Raw genomic sequence first — 18,061 nt, 5'->3', positions numbered from 1 at the left:
CAAAACAAAAAAGCAAACAGACCAAGACAAAAAAGTCTACCCATAGCAAACTCCTAGGCAAATAAACCAAGAGGATGGTATCTACCTTTTGGAAAAAAAAACATGTATTTGAACCAATCACAGCTCGTCCTTGAGTGTGTTTCCCCTCCCGGACCTCTCGCAAGATTCCTGCGGGCGTCTTGGGTGATCATAAAAATAGTATTGCTTTATATATTCAAATGAACAATTCATAATACATTTTTAAAGTTAATCAACTTCTCAAATGTCCTATGTTGTTCTGAATGACAAAAAAACACGGTTATTAGCCTAATTATAAAGGCGCGATCACGCACGTAGATCACAAGAGGCGCACAGGAGGCACAGCCCACTCGGAGTCCACGCAGGAGATTGTGTGTTCAACTCCTGTGATCTTACCCGAGATTGTAAAAATATTATTGCTTTATATATTCAATGGAGCAAATCATAATCAATTTTAGTAATGTAATCAAAATCTCTAATCTGTTGCTTTGGTCAGAATTACAGAAAAAAACAGCAATCTGCCAGTTCTGGAGTCACACACAAGCGCGCCAGAATAGGAAAGGTCTGAGAGAAACTTCTTCCACAATTGACCTTACCCCCAAATCTAGTTGTAGCCAGATGAGAGGGGAGCTACTGGGGAGACCAAACTATTGTCTAGCAAAGGTGTTTTCTGCTTGTGTAAGGCTGTCAGGGCGAGAGTGACATTCCTGCTCTGTATAGAGCAGCACCTCTAGCTTGTACCTGATATATTTCCAATACTGGGCCCACCGGTTTATGGCTAGAGTTTCAAAATACCTTGGTCAGGCCCCCTGTTGTTTGTGCTAGCTTCAGGGTAGTTTTTTTGATTTTTGCCCCCCAGTCCATTTTTTCTGTGATCGTAAATGCCGAGATAATCAAGGACAGATACCCTCTCTAGGGTTCTGCCATCCAAGCATGGGTTCGGTCTGGTACTTTTGGCTGAGACAAACAGCATACATTTTGTTTTTTGTAGGATAATCTCAAGCCCCCTTTCCCCTTTTCAAATTTGTTTAGGACCCTCTGTATACCCATAGGAGATTTTGATAATGACAGGGTATCGTCTGGAAACATCATGGCTGGGATATGACGTGCTGCCAATTTAGGTACATCTAAATCCTTCTCAGTATTTAGAAAGTCAACTAGCCTGTTTATAAAAAGACTAAAAAGGGTCGGGGCAAGTTTGCATCCCTGGCGGACACCTCTACGTACAGGGGTGGGTGTGGTGAGCTCCCTGTGTTTGCCAAATCTTATTTGCTCGTAGTTTACTTCATGTAGCCGCCTCATGATTTTGCATAAATATACCGGGACTCCCATCTCTAGCAGGACTGCCACCAACTTGTCTCTCGGCACCAGATCAAATGCAGATTTGAGGTCCACAAATATTAGATAGAGGCTTGCTACCCTCCATACACGAGTTCTTACAGTGTAATAATTGTTGCCTAAAGATCTGGTACAGTTTGGACATTTTTCCTACGAACCCTACTTGGAACGGGCTAAGAACTTTATGCTCCTCCATCCAGCTCTGCTGGCGGGACAACAACACACGTGCAAAAATGTTTTGGCTAATATCTATAATGCTTATGGGCCTATAATTTGTGGGTAGCAACGGGAATCCCTTTTTATAAACTGGTCTTATTTCTGCTCCTGTCCAACTAGCGGGAATTGCCATGCCTTGGATGACAGCATTAAATAAAATCCAAAAATATGGTGCCCAGATGGTTGGTTCACTGCGGAACAAGTCCCCGGGTATCTTGTCTAACCCTGGTGCCTTACCTGGTGCTATTTGACTTAAAACACCAGTTAACACTTTAAGTGTTATCATCGGGGTATTGCCTGCTCTCAAGGGGTGGGCATGAGTGCATTGGAGCATTGGGCCTGTGAGGAGTAACGTTTATTATCCACTACATCAACCTCTAGCTCTACTCTCAAGTAGAGAGACTCAAAATGGTCCTTCCACACATCTGCCCCTAAATTTAGCACAATCGTCGGATTTCCGTCGGAACTACCAGTATTTACCATATTCCAAAATGTTCTAATTTCACGGGTGTCCAAGGAGCTTCTCAAGTTTTCCCACTTATCGCTTTCCCACCCTTTGTTTGTCTCATCAATAGTAGCTTTAATAGGCCGCTCTATTGATTTTAATCAGAGGTCTATCATTGGCCTTAATGGCGGAAATCAGAGCTATTTTGGCCTTTCGACATCTTTCATTATACCAAGGATATCGGGGTATCCTATTAGTTCTAATTTTTTTGATTGGGAAGAAAAAGTCAGCCTAGTATGGTTTAGGGCAACCTTCAACGGTTCAATTGAGATGCTGTCAGGTGAAACAGATTGCATTGCGTTCATAAGAATCAGAATAACGGTTTGGTACAGGGCACCTAGCTTTTCTTGGGTTTGACTTATGTCTGTCCATTAGACTCTCTTCCTACAGTTGGTAAGAGTCAATCTGCCATCATCTGGCGTAACCAAACCTGTAGCACTTACATAACTTAGTGTGAACAACTCTAAAACTAAGGCATTGTGATCACTATTGTAACGTGACTCAATCTTTAAGTCTGCTAACCTGTGCAGAGATTTTATATCAATCAGAACATAATCAATTAAGGAGTCTTGTCCAATTCTATTAAAAGTGTGTTTAGCTGGAGTGTCAGACTTAGTTCTACAGTTACATGCCCTCAGTGAGTGTTTTAATACAAGAGAGTTCATCGGGAGCACCAGAGGGGTCCAGACTCTTACTAACGGACACACATCTAAATTCTGAGTGGTCTCATTTATGGAGATACAAGATTGACTGTTCGGTATAGCCATATAACATCCATCAATTTTGTCCCTTAAAGTCCCACTCAACCTCCCGCTGATCTCACCCTCTCCTGATGTCAGAAGCTGGCCTTTGATCTCCCCTACTTGGACAGTTTTCACCTGTAACTCACCCTGGTGATAGTGTCCCTTCAACCCATACCCCTTAGCTCGAGTCACTCTACTCCTTCTAGAACAACACATCTGTTTGTTGTGGGAATATTGGGAATCTTGAAGAGTGGCTGCCTAGGCCGATCGTAATCTATGTTTTGATTTAAAGGTCTCCCCTCTCAACCATTTTGCCTTCTAAATTGTTGGGGTCTCTCTGGTGGGTAAAAGTAACCTAGCAGAAGGGCTCTTATGGCCCCCTCCTCTCTCCAGTCATCCCCACTCAGTATTGCTCAGGAGACCAGTGGATTTCTAAAATGTATCACTATCTCACCAGGGAGGTCTTAATGGCATGGCGCTCGGCCCTACGCTACACACGCTGGGACAAGAACCTCACCCAGCACACTCCCCTGTGGCACGGGACCTGGCTGCCGGAGGTATTGACCCTTAGTGGGTTTCGCCAGTGGGACGAATTGAAATCACACTTCTTGGAGCCGTCTGGGTAGGGAACCACATCCGAGCCTTCTCAGATTTGCAACAACGTCACTCCCTCTACCCTACACAGTTTTACAAATATTTGCAACTTCGTCACGCCCTCCTTGCAAATGTTTCCCCTGGTACCTCACTTCCAGAGTTCAACCCGATTGAGGCGCAGGCCAATTTGGGCGACTTGGGAAAGGGGGGAGTGTCACGGATCTCACTGGTGAATAACAGTCCGGCTACCCTAGATGTGCTGCGCACACGTTGGTAGGGATGGGTGGGCCCCATAGAGGAAGCAGACTGGTGAGACGCCTTCATGGCACCCAAAACCCTAACTACCTCCTCCAACTTGCGCCTTATCCAACTCTATTATCTCCACACAACATATCTGACTCTGGTCCGCCGACATAGGGCGGGCTTGCATCCCCTACCGGACTGTACCCGATGCGGCCATGCCTCAGCCGATTTCTATCACATGGTCTGGCAATGTTCCGGTCTTACCTCCTTTTGGGCGGGTGTAGAATCTTAACTTACACAAACATTGGTCTGGCACGTCACTCACGACCACCTATGTTTCCTCCTAGGGGTCTTTGATGGATTGGACGGCTCACGGGCCGACAAACGCTTCCTGGGTAGAGCGGTGGCAGTTGCTAAGTGGGATATTGCTGCTGCTTGGTCCCAAGCTAAGCCTCCTACTGTTTGTAAATGGCGCAGGAGGGTGGATTGGTGTGTGGCCCGATTGTTTGCTGTCTGTGGGATGTTAGATGCTGTTGTTCTCAACTAAGATAAGAGCTGCATTATACAGATGGAGAAAGTTAGCCCCATTGTGGACGGGTGGGTGAGGGATGTGAAAGAACGGAAGGTTGCAGAGGAAGAATACTTTAAAAAGTGTCGCCATGATGAGAAGTTGGAAGACGATTTGCAAGTTTGAGGGACAATGCTGTTTGTAGATCCGGGGGGGGGGGGGGTCACAGATAAGTACGTCAGATGAAGAGGTGAACTTTCCTTCTGCCTAAGATGCTTAAGCAAAAACAAGGAGATGATGGAAGGAGCACGGAAACGTTTCAGACACTCACCCCCAGTCACAGATCTGGGTTGAATCCATCATCGTTCTTTAGCTCACTTCGCCACCTCAGTTCAGACCTGCAAATCAGTCTTGGCCCTGTGCCTCATGGGAACCGTCCAGCCTGAACTGCCAAGCCAGGTCTTCCCTGAACCGGAAACAAGCATCCTTGGACCGATTTTGGGGTAACACCTCTCATCAGCCAGGCTAGCTTGAATCCAGTTGCAAAGTGAGCAAGGGGCCTACGTCTGGGCATAACCTGCCAACTTAGGGCAAATAAAGCAAACTCAAGGAGATGATAGATGGAGCGCTGAAACTTTTCAGACACTCACCCCCAGGCACAGATCTGGGTTAAATTTATTTATTTATTTATTTTATGCGATTTTTAGAGCGCGCAAATACCCAGACGGGTGTCTTGGCGCTGACGTAACAGAATCCTCACTGTGGCGGAAAGTAATTTATGCTGAAAACAGCCATGTTTTGAGTTTCTTCCTGAAGTTGATGAGTGTGGGAGCGGTTTTGATATGAAGAGGTAGCGTATTCCAGAGTCTGGCTGTCGAGATGGTAACGCTTCTGTCTCCCCAGTTGGCCCTTCTTGTGCGTGGGACCTTCAGCAAATGAGCTGATGATGAACGTAAGGTTCGTGAAAGTTCCATCTTCGTTCTTCAGCTCACCTCACCACCTCAGTTCAGACACAGCTATATGCAAATCAGGCTTGACCCTGTGCCTCATGGGAACAGTCCAGAGCAAAATGCCAAGACAGGTCTTCCCTGAACCAGAAACCCTGGGACCGGTTTCTGTGTCACACCCCTCATCAGCCAGGCTAGCTTGAATCTAGTGCAAAGTGAGCAAGACTGATTTGCATATGGCTGGGTTCAAACTGGAATGGCATGGGGAACACAACAATTATGTATTTAGGCCCAGTTCTTTGTACTGGGGTGAATGTATGACATTGTTCTGCATTCTGTCCATCTATGGTTGTTTTTGCATTAGTCACCCCGAGTGGGGCGGGAATGCCCAGGCGTGGGTCCCGTGCTCTCCACACCACTGGCTTCAAACTATCCTGGCTGATGAGGAGTGAAACCCCGAAACCAGTCCTAGGATGCTTGTTCCAAGTCCAGGGAGGACCTGGCCTGGCAGTTCGGTCTGGACTGTTCCCATTGGGTACAGGGTCAAGACTGATTTGCATATGGCTGGGTTCAAACTGGAATGGCATGGTGGGCAAAAAAAAATGGATTTAGTCCCAGATCTTTGTACTGCGGTGAATGTATGACATTGTTCTACATTCTGTCCATCAATTGTTCTTTTTACATAAGATACTTAAGCACCCGCTGTGCATTGGGTGGAGCTCAATTGGGTGTGATGCAGCTGTAATATTGCGGGGCATGAACAGTGATGGCCTCATACTCTATGTCAACTGGTTAAGGATGGCTAAGGTTTTTTTCTTGGTTTGCATTATTATATGCCTATTGAAAACAATGTATATACCAAAAAAGTATTAATTTTAATTAATGGCATACGTCACTTTTAATAATTATTAATACATATCAATAACTTAATTTTCCTCAGGTGGAACTTTTATTTTATTTTAAACTTCAGAAAATGTTATTAATTACATTTGATATATTTCTATTAATTAAAGTTTTGATTTAAAATTAGTCCAATAGTGCTGTTGTATTTTTTCTATTCTGTTCTACATTTAATGTAAATATATGTTATATTATATTATACAGATTTGTAGCCTGCACTATCACCTGGAGATAAGCCTGGCGCTGAGCAGGTGTGAGCCTAGCCAAAGCTAAGGCCTATTGGGACTACTGGAAAAGCCAGAATTTCAGCTTTTTGTGGAATGCAAGAGGTGAGGAGGAGACTCTTTTGTGTAGTGGCAGATCGTTATGAAGTACCTAAAATAAATAATACCATATAGAGCTGTACTTACTAATAGCCCCCAATACCAATTACCAATAATCAGTTGGTTGGCAGTGAAGAAGGTTCAATCATTTATTAGACAAAAAATCTGCCAGAGGAGCTTCTCGCGACCTAACCCCTTGAGGTCCGCCGAGAAGACTGATGGCACATTATCAAGAGATCACATATTTACTGTTACATTTCGAAACCGTTACCTGCGAAGGAAAAATACAAGTTGGTACAGGTTGCTGGAAAGGAAGAACCATATAAGGCACACAAAGCCGTCTCAGTTCGGCTCAGCTCATTATAGCAAGGTCGATGAGGGTGACTCTCTTCTGCCTATCGTTCAGGAGGGCTCACACAGCGCCTCCTTGAATGTGCTTATCCAACCTACCCTTACCTATAACCTTGACAGGCCTAACATGCAGGAGCAGCAGTTTGTTACAGTTGTTGTACAATTTCTTGTAGGAACAAACCTTGCTGACTAAGGCGCAATGGGTTTAGTTAGTGCTATAGTCAGGCTAGGCCACAAAATGGCGCTGATCGGGTTAAGTCATAATACCTGTCAAAAGGTAAAGACTTATATAGCGAGAGTACTAAACACTAAATTTCAGATTATGCGATTCCCATTAATGCATTGGTACTTATACTGAACCAATTAGATACATTACGCTAATTTCTAAACATGACCGTGAGTTTACGATTTACCCATAAGGCCTAATTTAGACTTTAGTTCCTCAGTGACACACTTCAGAAGTGGTGTAGGAAAAGGCTTGACAGACGGATCTGTTTTTCCTCATGTGTAGGATGTGTGCAAGTAGGAGTCCAGGCAAGCGGAGATGTCTGGAAAGTTTGTGAAAGCAGATCAGATTGTTGAGATATGCTGGGCTAGTCGTATGTAGTGCCTGGAAAGTGTGAGTGCGATATCTGAATTGTGCTATTTTGTGAATGAAGAGCCATTTCCGCATATTCCAGTGCGGTGTGATGTGAATGTAGCGTGGGAGGTTGAGAGTGATTCCGACCACAGAGTTCTGAATGGACTGCAGCCTTCTAGTGAGTTTTTTACTGGCCCTGGCATAGAGGGTGTTCCCGGAGTCCAGCTTGTTCGTGACCAGGATATGTATGATGGTTTTCCAAAAGCTGATGGAGAGCGTTGGGGGTCATTTGAAAATATTCCTGAGCATATCCAGGGTACGGACGTAGGTCAAGTTTGCTAACGCTGATGATCCAGAGGTTCTTGGCGTGGATCAAGGGAGTGGGTATTGATCCTAGATGTGTCGGCTGCTATGTGGAGCCCCATGGTGAAGTGCTATTCCCAAAGATCATGATTTCTGTCTCGTCAGTATTCAGTTTTAGACAGTGAGGGCCTGATTCACAAAAGTAATCTGAGACAAAATCCTAACTTTATGACATTTGGTATTCACAAAAGGCATTTAGGAATAGTAAAGTTAGGATTTTGTCTTAAGGTTGTCTTAAGTTTGGTCTTAAGACAAAATCCTAACTTTACTACTCCTAAATGCCTTTTGTGAATAACGAAAGTCGTAAAGTTAGGATTTTGTCTCAGATTACTTTTGTGAATCAGGCCCCTTGTCATCATCCAGTGGGCAATTTCTGTCATGCAGACATTGAACTTCATACCGGTACTGGGCATCTTGAACCATGAGGGAGAGAATGAGCTGTGTGTAGTCGGCATAGGAAAGGACATTGATATTGTGAGTGCAAACAATGCTGGCTAGAGGAATTATGTAAGCACTGTAGAGGGTTAGGCTCAGGGAGGATCCTTGCAGAACTTCGCAGAGAAGGTCGTGGGTGTCCGAGGTGTTTGGCATCAGGCAAACTGACCGGGTCCTTCCTGTCAGGAAGGAACAGATCTGTGCGTGTCCTTGGATTCTGATTTCATTTAGTCATTGGATGATAATGGGACAGGAGCCTGTCTCAAATGCTGCAGAGAGGCCCAGATGGATCCAAAGGAGTTCTTCAAAATATTCAAGGAATCCCCAAACCCAATAGCCACAGATAACTTCATCCACCCCTCACAAGAACTCTGCAACACCTTCTCTACCTACTTCCACAGCAAAATCTCCAGCCTCTACAACAACTTTGACCCCTAACCCATCGCTCTCATCCTCAACAACCTCAACCACCAAGGGAACACCAACCAAACGATCACCACCTGGTCTCCACTTACTACTCAGACCTCCAAAGCCATCATGTTGTCTATCCACTCCAGGGCGCACACTGACCCCTGTCCCCACTATCTCTTCAACCTTGGAACCAATCCAATCAGCGCAGAGCTCACCAGTATCCCCAACACCTCCATATCCACAGTAACCATCCTGGAAAGATGGAAACATGCAGAGATCACACCACTCCTCAAAAAACCCTCTGCCGACCCCAGTGAACTCAACATTTACGGACCGATATTCCTGCTCCCCTACCCAGCCATGGTACATGAGAAAGTCATCAATCAGCAGGTCACTGAATACCTTGAACACAACCACCTCCTCAATGCTTCACAATCAGGATTCCATGTCAACCACAGTACTGAGACAGCGCTGATTTTTGCCACTGATGACATAAGAACTCTCCTTGACTTTGGAGAAACTGTGGCCTTGATTCGCCTCGACCTCTTGCTGCATTAGACACTGTTTCCCACCACACCTCCATAGACGGACTCAGCAACATCAGCACATAGCAACACACCACAAAGTGGATTGCCTTATTTGGTGAGGTGCGGCTGACACTGAATTGTGGGGGTCATGGTTCGGTCATTGGTGGCAGCTGCAGTTCAGCTCAGCATCAGTTGACTCTGCGCAATAGCTCACTTAATCCCCCCCAATAGCACCCACTGCCTGGATACCCTTAGGGGTGATCAATCACACTTTACAAATTTGGAATTATTATTTCAGGATGCACACAGAGCATTCAACTGCCTCCCTTCACCTCAGAACCCAAGGAAATCATATGCAGTGTACCACAAGGATCATCCCCCAGCCCCACTCTGTTCAGCATCTACATGACCCCCCTTGCAGATGTTGTCATATCCCTTGGATTTAACATAATCTTCTACACAGATGACACAACTAACCCTCTCACTCACCAAGGACCCCTCCAATGCCAAAACCAACTTCTGCAACGCCATGACCAACATAGCCAAAAGGATGAGAGACAACTGCCTCAAACTTAACTCCGACAAAGCAGAAGTACTGATATTTAGAAAGAACCCCTCAGTAAGACACCACAGCTGGCAGCCTGAAGTTTTTGGACATACACTGACGGACCACGGCATCATCCTTGACAGCCACTGACCATAAAACGACAATTCAAAGTAGTTGCCCCTCCTGCATCCACACCCTTTCAAATGCCTGCAGAATATTCAGGTGGATCCCAATCAACATCAGAAAGACCGTCACACAAGCCCATGTCACCGGCCGCCTAGAGGACTAAAATACTCTATATGCAGGAGTGTCGACCCTGCTGCTAAGAAGACTCCAAACTATACAGAACATTGAGGTCAGACTCATACTTGACCTCTCCAAATGGACCCACATCACTCCACACCTCAGAAGCCTCCACTGGCTCTCTATCCAAAAGAGATACCAGTTAAAGAGTCTCACACACCTCTATCTACCAAGCTCTTCATGAGCAAGGACTATTCTACACCAACCACCAATTGAAATTCCATTTGCCGCACGACACCTGTGCTCTACCTCACTCACCGCAGCGGGACGGGATCGCTCCTTCTCCTACATTGCCACCAAGACCTGGAACGACCTTCCCCTCCACCTCCAAACAGCACCTTCCCTGGTAGACTTATGAAAGATACTCAGGACCTGGGGCCTTATTTATGAGGCTGTGCGTCACTTTTACGCTGCCATTGCGTCACTTTTTGTGACGCACCAGTGGCGTAAAAAATGTGCCTTGTTGCGCCATATTTACAAAGTGACGAATCTAGGTAGATGTGTCACTTTGTAAACCCCTGTGCCACATTATACCTGCGCCAGGTATAATGTATGCAAGGGGGGCGTATTGACGCAAGGAACAGTCGTAGAAGTGAGGCAGTGAAATCTATGAGATTTCACTGCGTCACTTTTAGGACGCTGTTGCGTCAAAATCTTGCGCCTGCCTCACAGCAGGCGTAAGACTGACGCAGGCCCTTCCACATAGGGCTTGCCCCATGTGAAAGGATGCATCGCTGGAGTTGCGTCACTTTTTGTGACACACTCCAGCAATGTGTCACGTTTGCGCTTACAGATACGTCAGAAATACTGGCGTATCTGTAACTCCTTGCGACATGATGCGTCATACTGTAAATATGACGATTCAGGAATGTCGCAAGGAGTGCGCACTGAGAAGTGACGCATCGCTGCTTTCACCTAGCGATGCGTCATTTCTCATAAATGAGATCCCTGGTTTTTTGAGGGAGGCACGGAGCCTCAGACCCTGTTTCATTGCTGCTGTCTCTCTGCTCGCAGGCATTGAAAACAATATATCACATTTATTTGTAGCACCTGGCAGTGGACATTTGCTGTCCGGTCACTCCCAGTTTAAAAAAGACCTTTTGCACAACTAATTCTTTTTTTGGAACATTTGTATCTCAAAGTGGCATCTGCCATCTTGGATCGGTGATTAAAAAAATAAAGAAAATTATACCTGTGCCAATCAGGTAGGTGCATGAATGCATAGTGACAGATGTGCACAGAAATATCTTCATGCATGCACATGCTTACTGAATGATGTGACATCATTGGTGTCATGACGCACACATGCTTTGCTTGCTGCTCATAATGGTGCATGCTTCTGTTTTTTTGCAGATGGTGCGCAGCATGGCTAAAAAGCATTGTCTTTTGAACTTGTGCTGTACGGCATTTCCAAAAAGCCTTCTATAAAGCTAACAGCGAATATATGATGTTACTTAGCATGCCGTTACTCCGCAGGTATTTACTTCGAAGTTTTTACTTCGCAAATACCATTACTGCGCATGATTTTAGTGCGCATTCTTTTACTTTGCAAATATATACAAATACATTTAAAATCTTTTACTTCGCAGTTAATTATTATGCATACCATTACAACGCGTTATTGATGCTTTAAAACACAAAAATAATCATAATAGTAATCTATCCCCTGGCACGCACCCTGAACCCTAAAAATAACCCCTACACCCCAAACCCTCTCTCACCCTGACCCCTAAAAATATCCCAGCACTCTAAAACCTAAACTCACCCTGAACCCCAAAAATACCACAGCATCCCAAAATCTTAAAGCCTCCCTGAACCCTAAATATACCCCCTACAACCCAAAACCCTAACCCACCCTGACCCCTAAAAATACCCCTGTACTCCAAAACCTAAATACACCCTGAATCACAAAAATACTGCAGCACCCCAAAACCTTAAACGCACCCTGAACCCTCAAAACACCCCATGGACCCCAAACCCCTGTCCCACCCTGACCCCTTAAATATATCCCAGCACCCCAAAATCTAAATGCACCCTGAACCCTAAAAATACCCCAGCAACCCAAAACCTTAAATGCACCCTGAACCCTAAATATACTGCTAAGTGAATGCATGCTCAGTAATGGCATCTGCGAACTAAAATATGCGTAGTAATGGTAATACGAATGAATGACCTCGTAGTAAAGGTAGAATACCCTGGAATTGGCTGCCAATCTTTTGGCTTAGTCTATGCTTATTTTCTTTTGTCATAGCTTTTGAAATATGTTATTGTTGGCGGAGCTGCCAGACCTTCGCCAGTATAAAATAAATCTAAATACCATTTTTTATTTTTTTATCTCAAAAATCCCACATGGCTTTGATAGTCCCTCACACTAAAGGGAACTGCTTTGTGTGCTCAGCAGAGCCCATCCTGATTATTTTCCTTTAGTTTACTTGGTGCATTATGCACCCTGTGCCGGTTGGGAGGTGCCGGGCTCCCTCGCTATCGGGATCCATTTTAGAAAGTGATGGTTCCATGTTTTGTTGAATGTGTGATTTTAACATTTCTCATCTTTATTTTACTTACTTTAATTTACCTATGACATTTCCTTAAACAGGTGCCTGTGTGGGCCTGTGGGGTTACAAGTCCGTCTGCACCCGTCCGCACCCAGTCCGCACCCGTACACACCCAGTTTGCACCAAGCACCCAAATCCCTACTGGTTTTGACTCATAACCGGTCATAAGAATGTATTACTACAGTAAGGAACTGAGCTCTCTCGACCCCTTAGATCCTGGTTGTGTCCTCTAAGATCTAGCTGATTCTCATTCTGCTTTGATCACCGGGGGAAAGATGTACCACCATGACAATTTGCGACTCACAAATTGCGCTTGATTGTGATTTGCAATTTGCGTGGCACAAAATGGCATGGAAAACAGTGTCTGAGACACGGTTTGCATTTCCCAATGGGCTCACAAATTGCATGCCTCATCTATATTCATGAGGCACTCGCAATTTGCGACCCTGATGGGAATGGCGGGCACTCCCAGGGATGGTGGCCTTCTTGGCTCAGCAGACCTCCATGTCTGGTACTGCTTTTAAATAAAGCAGGTTTTTTTAAAATGCAGCCCGTATTCCTTAGAGGAAAACGGACCACATTTAAAGAAAAAAAATGAAACGTTTTCGTTTAATTTTTTAAGAGCTGGCAGTGGTCCCTATCGTCACTATTATGAGGGAACACCCTTAAAACGCCCCTTCCTAATACTGAGTTGCAATTACTATTTAGCGAGTCGTTAAAAAATTGCGACTCGTTAAATAGGAATTGTACCCGGCCCTTTTCGGTTTTGCATGTGCCAACGGGCCGCTAACCTGTTTGCAGATGTAATTTAGGGTCATACATCTGGCCCTAAGTGTGCTAATTGTGGCTTCTAATTACATGCACGTGCCGCACAACAAGGTCCTCAAGCCTTAGCCTCTCTTTCTACTTCTATTAACATTTCAACCAAAATGGGGAGTGCTCTTATAAACGTCTGCTCCGTAGGCAAACATTCCTCAAAACGAGCCGACTTTATTGACAGTCTCCAGCTCAATACGGTGCTTTGTATGTATGTATTTATGTATGGCTTTTGTAACAGACACATGGGCAAATGACTCTTCTATCCTGACCTAATAGATGCCATTCCTCCAGGTTATTCTATCCGTAAATTGGTTAAACCCTCCAAAAGGGGCGGGGCTATGCATTATCAATAGAAATTGGCTTAAATCTAAATTTGAATCAGGATCCCTGATTGTGAAGCACTATCCTTCTGTTTTGAGCTTACCAAGAAACAATCCTTGAAAGATTTGCTTGTCTTCTGCCCTCCATGCCCCAGAAGTGGCTTTTTAAAATCTTTTCGCTCACAGTTAAAAGCTGGGGTCTGTGCTAACCATGACACTGTCGTAGGTGACTTTAATTTCCATCTCGAGGTCCCTGATGATAAAGATACTATGGTCATACCGGAAACCATGAAAGCCTTTGGTCTTCCCATACTGCTACATAAAGATCTCCACTTGGCAAGCTACACTCTGGATGGAATTTTTTCATACAGCCCTCATACCCCAGTGAAAAATGTCATGCCACTATCTTGGTCTGACCACCTTGCTATAATTTTTTAACTCAATACCTTCCAGTCAACTCAATCTAAGATTGCACATGGCAGACCTGCCAGCTGACATGCGAGGAGTAAATGAATAGTAAGCAACTTACTCAACAACTTGCATGCTCTCTGCCTATATTTTCTCAGGATCCAGAGTTAGCTATGATGGAGTTGTTCTGTGTTCCTTGCAAGGCCCATTGTAGTTTTCTCTGTGTTAGCCTAACTGTATTTATTGTAGGCCTCATTTTTAGGTCGAGCCTTCAAGACCTCTTGTATATACTTTAGTATATACTTATATGTGTATGTACTTTGTGGACTCTGGAGATCAGCCCTAGGACTTGTCTGCTTCAGCTTAGGGACATTTTTTCTGTTCAGCTGCCTCTATTTAACTGTCTTGATAGAAAACGACCAGCAGAGGTCAGTAGAATACCAGAATTACTTTCTGCTGAGGTACTTTCTTTTTTTATTTTTCTGGAAATTGCCTCTATTTATCTTTCTTGATAGAAAACGACCAGCAGAGGTCAGTAAAATACCAGAATCACTTTAGCATTCTCTAGGTTCCAGTCCATAGAAATTGTGTTCCACAAGCACCCGTAGACAATAATATTTCTTTCAAATCTTGTATTTTCAATGATATGACCACCGAAGGCCCTGCTTTTATATTAAAAACAGAGCTTTGGACTCTACCATTTCCCGCGGAAAGGCAATATTTCTCTCTATGTGTTCCCATACCTGGTGTTTCACGCAGTTTGGTGCTTATTTACCCTCCATGTTAAAGAAAAGTAGATGTTTCAGCACCCAGGCTAATGTGCTGCATAGCTAAATACATATAAGGTCCCAAAGGCGAGACCGACTGCCTTGCAAATGCTTGTTCTTTCTACACGTTACTATAAACACGTTTTGCTTTTGTGCCACTTTGAATTTTCATACAGAACCTGCACATGTTTTCGAGATCTATTCTTTTCCTGGCATTTAGTCTGAACATCATAGTCAAGGTCAAAAACAATGTCCCTAGTTATTTCTTCTGGCCAGGCACTAGTACCGTGACATAACAGAAGAACACAGCTGTTGTTTATACGCACACAAGTCCTATCATACAGCGGAGCACATGAGCCAAAAACACACACATGGAACAAGAGGTCTGAGACGAGAGCGCTGCATCTGCTGAGATGTAGAGAATACATCTGTGTGTGCCACGGTACGGGGTCTGCCAGTAATCCCAGAGATCTTTCATATATAATCATTTAGCTTAACTCGCATGGGAAGGAGTTTTATACAAGGACAGGGCTTTTCATGGTATTTGGATTATTGACCATGCTAACAGCATTTTATTATGTATTTGTTTTCTAATTGTGGCACGTATACTGCATTTCAGAGCACAATAGTTTAAATAACAATTCTAAACTTCTTTTGCATCTCTTTGTTATTTTATTGTGAACAAGTGCGAGGGAGAGAGTGATTGGGTGTGTCCTATTACCGTGATCCCTGAGAGGGTTGAGAGGGTTGTTTTCTTGGGGTGCCAATTCACTTGTTCCCCTGGAAAGGTTAGGAGGGCAAGTGAGGTGCTATAGCTAGTCGGGCTCGGGCTCATGGATACTGAGGTGGTTTGAAGATTCAGTCCCTGCCTACTGATGTTCCATGGTCCCAAGCATAGTTCTGTTCCAGAGCAGAATCCCTGCAACAGAGTACTCAGTATGGTTAAACTCAGCTATTTCTAAGCTTGTTCCTCTTATATCATTGAAATCTAACACGGAAAACCCCTCTGCACCATGGTTTAAAATTGTAGAAGGCTTAAAAGAAAATGGAGGTCACATTATGATGCACATGAGAAAGAAATATAGAAACTATCCTTGACTGAGTGTAAAGAACTACACACAAAAGAAAAAATGACCTACTATGCACAGCAGATTGAATCATCAAAAGATTCCTGAATTGAATCATATCAGACGATTACTAAACTTTCTGATAATAAAGGAGTACGCGGTTGTCAAAATGTCTGTGGTTCGCTGCCCTTTGCTTCTGTGATAAGGTTGAACAAATCTTTAAAAAGTTTGTTACCATTAAAAATTCAGCTTCTATTGAAGTTTCCTACAAAAGTTCCACTCAATCTGACATACTTAACAGCCAGGATGACATTGATCAAATAACTTTTTTTCTGTATTCTCCTTAGTTACACTTGATCAGGTGATTGGTCTGAATTAGTCCCTCAAATCTGTCACCATCTGTGGTAAAACTGATCCCTAGACTGATAGCTTCAAATCTAACCAGCATTTCAACTCCATGTTTGTGACTGTATTTACCCTATAAATCTGGAAAAAGACCTCAATGCTTTCCCTTTTGAAGAAACTGAGCTTTAACCCTAAGGATCCCTCCAACTACCGCCCCATTTCTAAACTAACATTTCCTGCAAACTTTACAGAGAAACTGAGGAATCAACAACTGGCTCAATTTTTCCAGGATAAACAAGTTCTTCACCCAACACTGTTTGGATTTAGACCTGGACATAGCATGGAGACAGCTCTGATCAAGGTTACTGAAGTAATAAGGACTGCTTGGGACAGGGGAGGCACTGCAGGCCTCATTCTCCTTGATCTGTCGCAGCCTCTGACACCATTGACCATACTGTTTTGATCGACTGTCTAAGTGAATTTATTGATTGAACAGCTGTCACTAAAGCTATTCAGAGCGCTGCCCCAGGCCTTACTGAAGTTCCCATTGACATAGTAAAATCTCATTTGGAAATGTGGGCCCTTTAGTAACTATTGTCTTTAAAGCAGTTGTGAAGGGGGCCCCAATTAACACATGGAAGGAATGCATTTTATTACCTATATTTAAGAAAGGGAATAGGAATTGTCCAATGCATTTTTGCCCATTTTCTTTGTTAGATGCCACCACAAAAACTCTTTGACGGGTGATCCTGGAAAAACTGGAAACTTGGGCAGAAAATAATTCTTTCTTTTCGAAGGTTCAATATGGTTCCCTCCCAGGCCTGGCAATGAACCGTTCCCTTGTGTCAGGAAAGTACGTGAATACCAGGAGAGGGTCAATACATATGGCAATTATGGATCTCTCCTGTGCTTTTGACTTGGTAGACAGGGAAAGTTGTGGTCTCTGATGGAGGTAGCGGGGTGGATCCACCTTCATTGAACCTCGTAACGTGGCCACACTGGGATACCACCACCAAGGTCCGCTACACTCAACAAGGCATTTGCACTCGACCCATAAAGGTAGCCAGAGGGGTCAGACAGGGTTGTACAACGGCCTCTTTCCTGTTTCTATTTTATATGAGTTTATGTAGCAAAGATACCCCTAGAATCGCCTCTTGACAAGACCCAGTTCTATATTCACTCTCACAAACAGCAATTGGCCTTCAGAAACTATTAAATGTTTTTAATAGTTTTATGCCTATCCTGAGTTTAAAAGTAAATAATCAGAAATCATTTATTTTAACTTGCGGTCTAAACAATACTAAAACAAAATCTTTCTTTATTGGCGAGACTTTGATCACAAAGGTTGTCCACTTTAATTATTTAGGCATCCTGTTTGAAGCAAACCTGTCATGGGACAGCATGACTAGTCAGAGAATACAGAAAATGGGAGTGGTGAACAAATCTATTTTTAGATTAGCAAAAAAACTGGGCATAAGCCAATCAGAGAGATAGTCCAGCTATATAAGTCTTAATGCCTGGGGGTGGGCACATATGGATTGGGCATGTGGGCCCATGAAATACTACCTATAATGTCGGCCTTTGAAAACATATTCCTCTGGCGGTCACTGGCTATCCCGAAATCAGCCTCAAGTTTTATCACCCGAAGTGAATCAGGAATGGACTATTTAGAAGACAAAGTTAAAACTGCCCCCTCTTATTCAGGGTTCAAATATAGCCTACCAGACAAGCAGATTTCTGAAGAGACATTTTTGACGACTGCCTGAAATTGGACTACAGATGCTCCAACAGATGCTCCATCCCTTTGCTGGCGTAGGCTACAGACCATCCAGAATGCGGCCGCAAGGGCGCTGCTGGGCATCTCTGGTAGGTCAAGTACAAAGCAACATCTCCGGGATTTGCATTGGCTCCCGGTGGGTCAGAGTGTC

General features: G+C 44.0%; 1 protein-coding gene across 1 annotated transcript in view; it reads left to right on the top strand.

Annotated features, from left to right (window-relative positions):
• Positions 1-6,216: 6,216 nt before the first annotated feature.
• Positions 6,217-18,061, top strand: part of LOC147689453 (trimethyllysine dioxygenase, mitochondrial-like) — a 480,372-nt gene continuing 468,527 nt past the window's right edge. Inside the window, exon 1 of the mRNA XM_086942230.1 lies at positions 6,217-6,341. The gene's annotated coding sequence lies outside the window, so the exon portion shown is untranslated. The remainder of the gene's footprint in view (positions 6,342-18,061) is intronic.

Source organism: Lissotriton vulgaris, chromosome 10 (assembly GCF_964263255.1).
Source record: "Lissotriton vulgaris chromosome 10, aLisVul1.2, whole genome shotgun sequence".
In the NCBI taxonomy this organism is placed as follows: Eukaryota; Metazoa; Chordata; class Amphibia; order Caudata; family Salamandridae; genus Lissotriton; species Lissotriton vulgaris.
The sequence above is the reverse complement of the archived record's forward strand: the minus strand, read 5'-3'. Positions and strand labels throughout refer to the sequence as shown.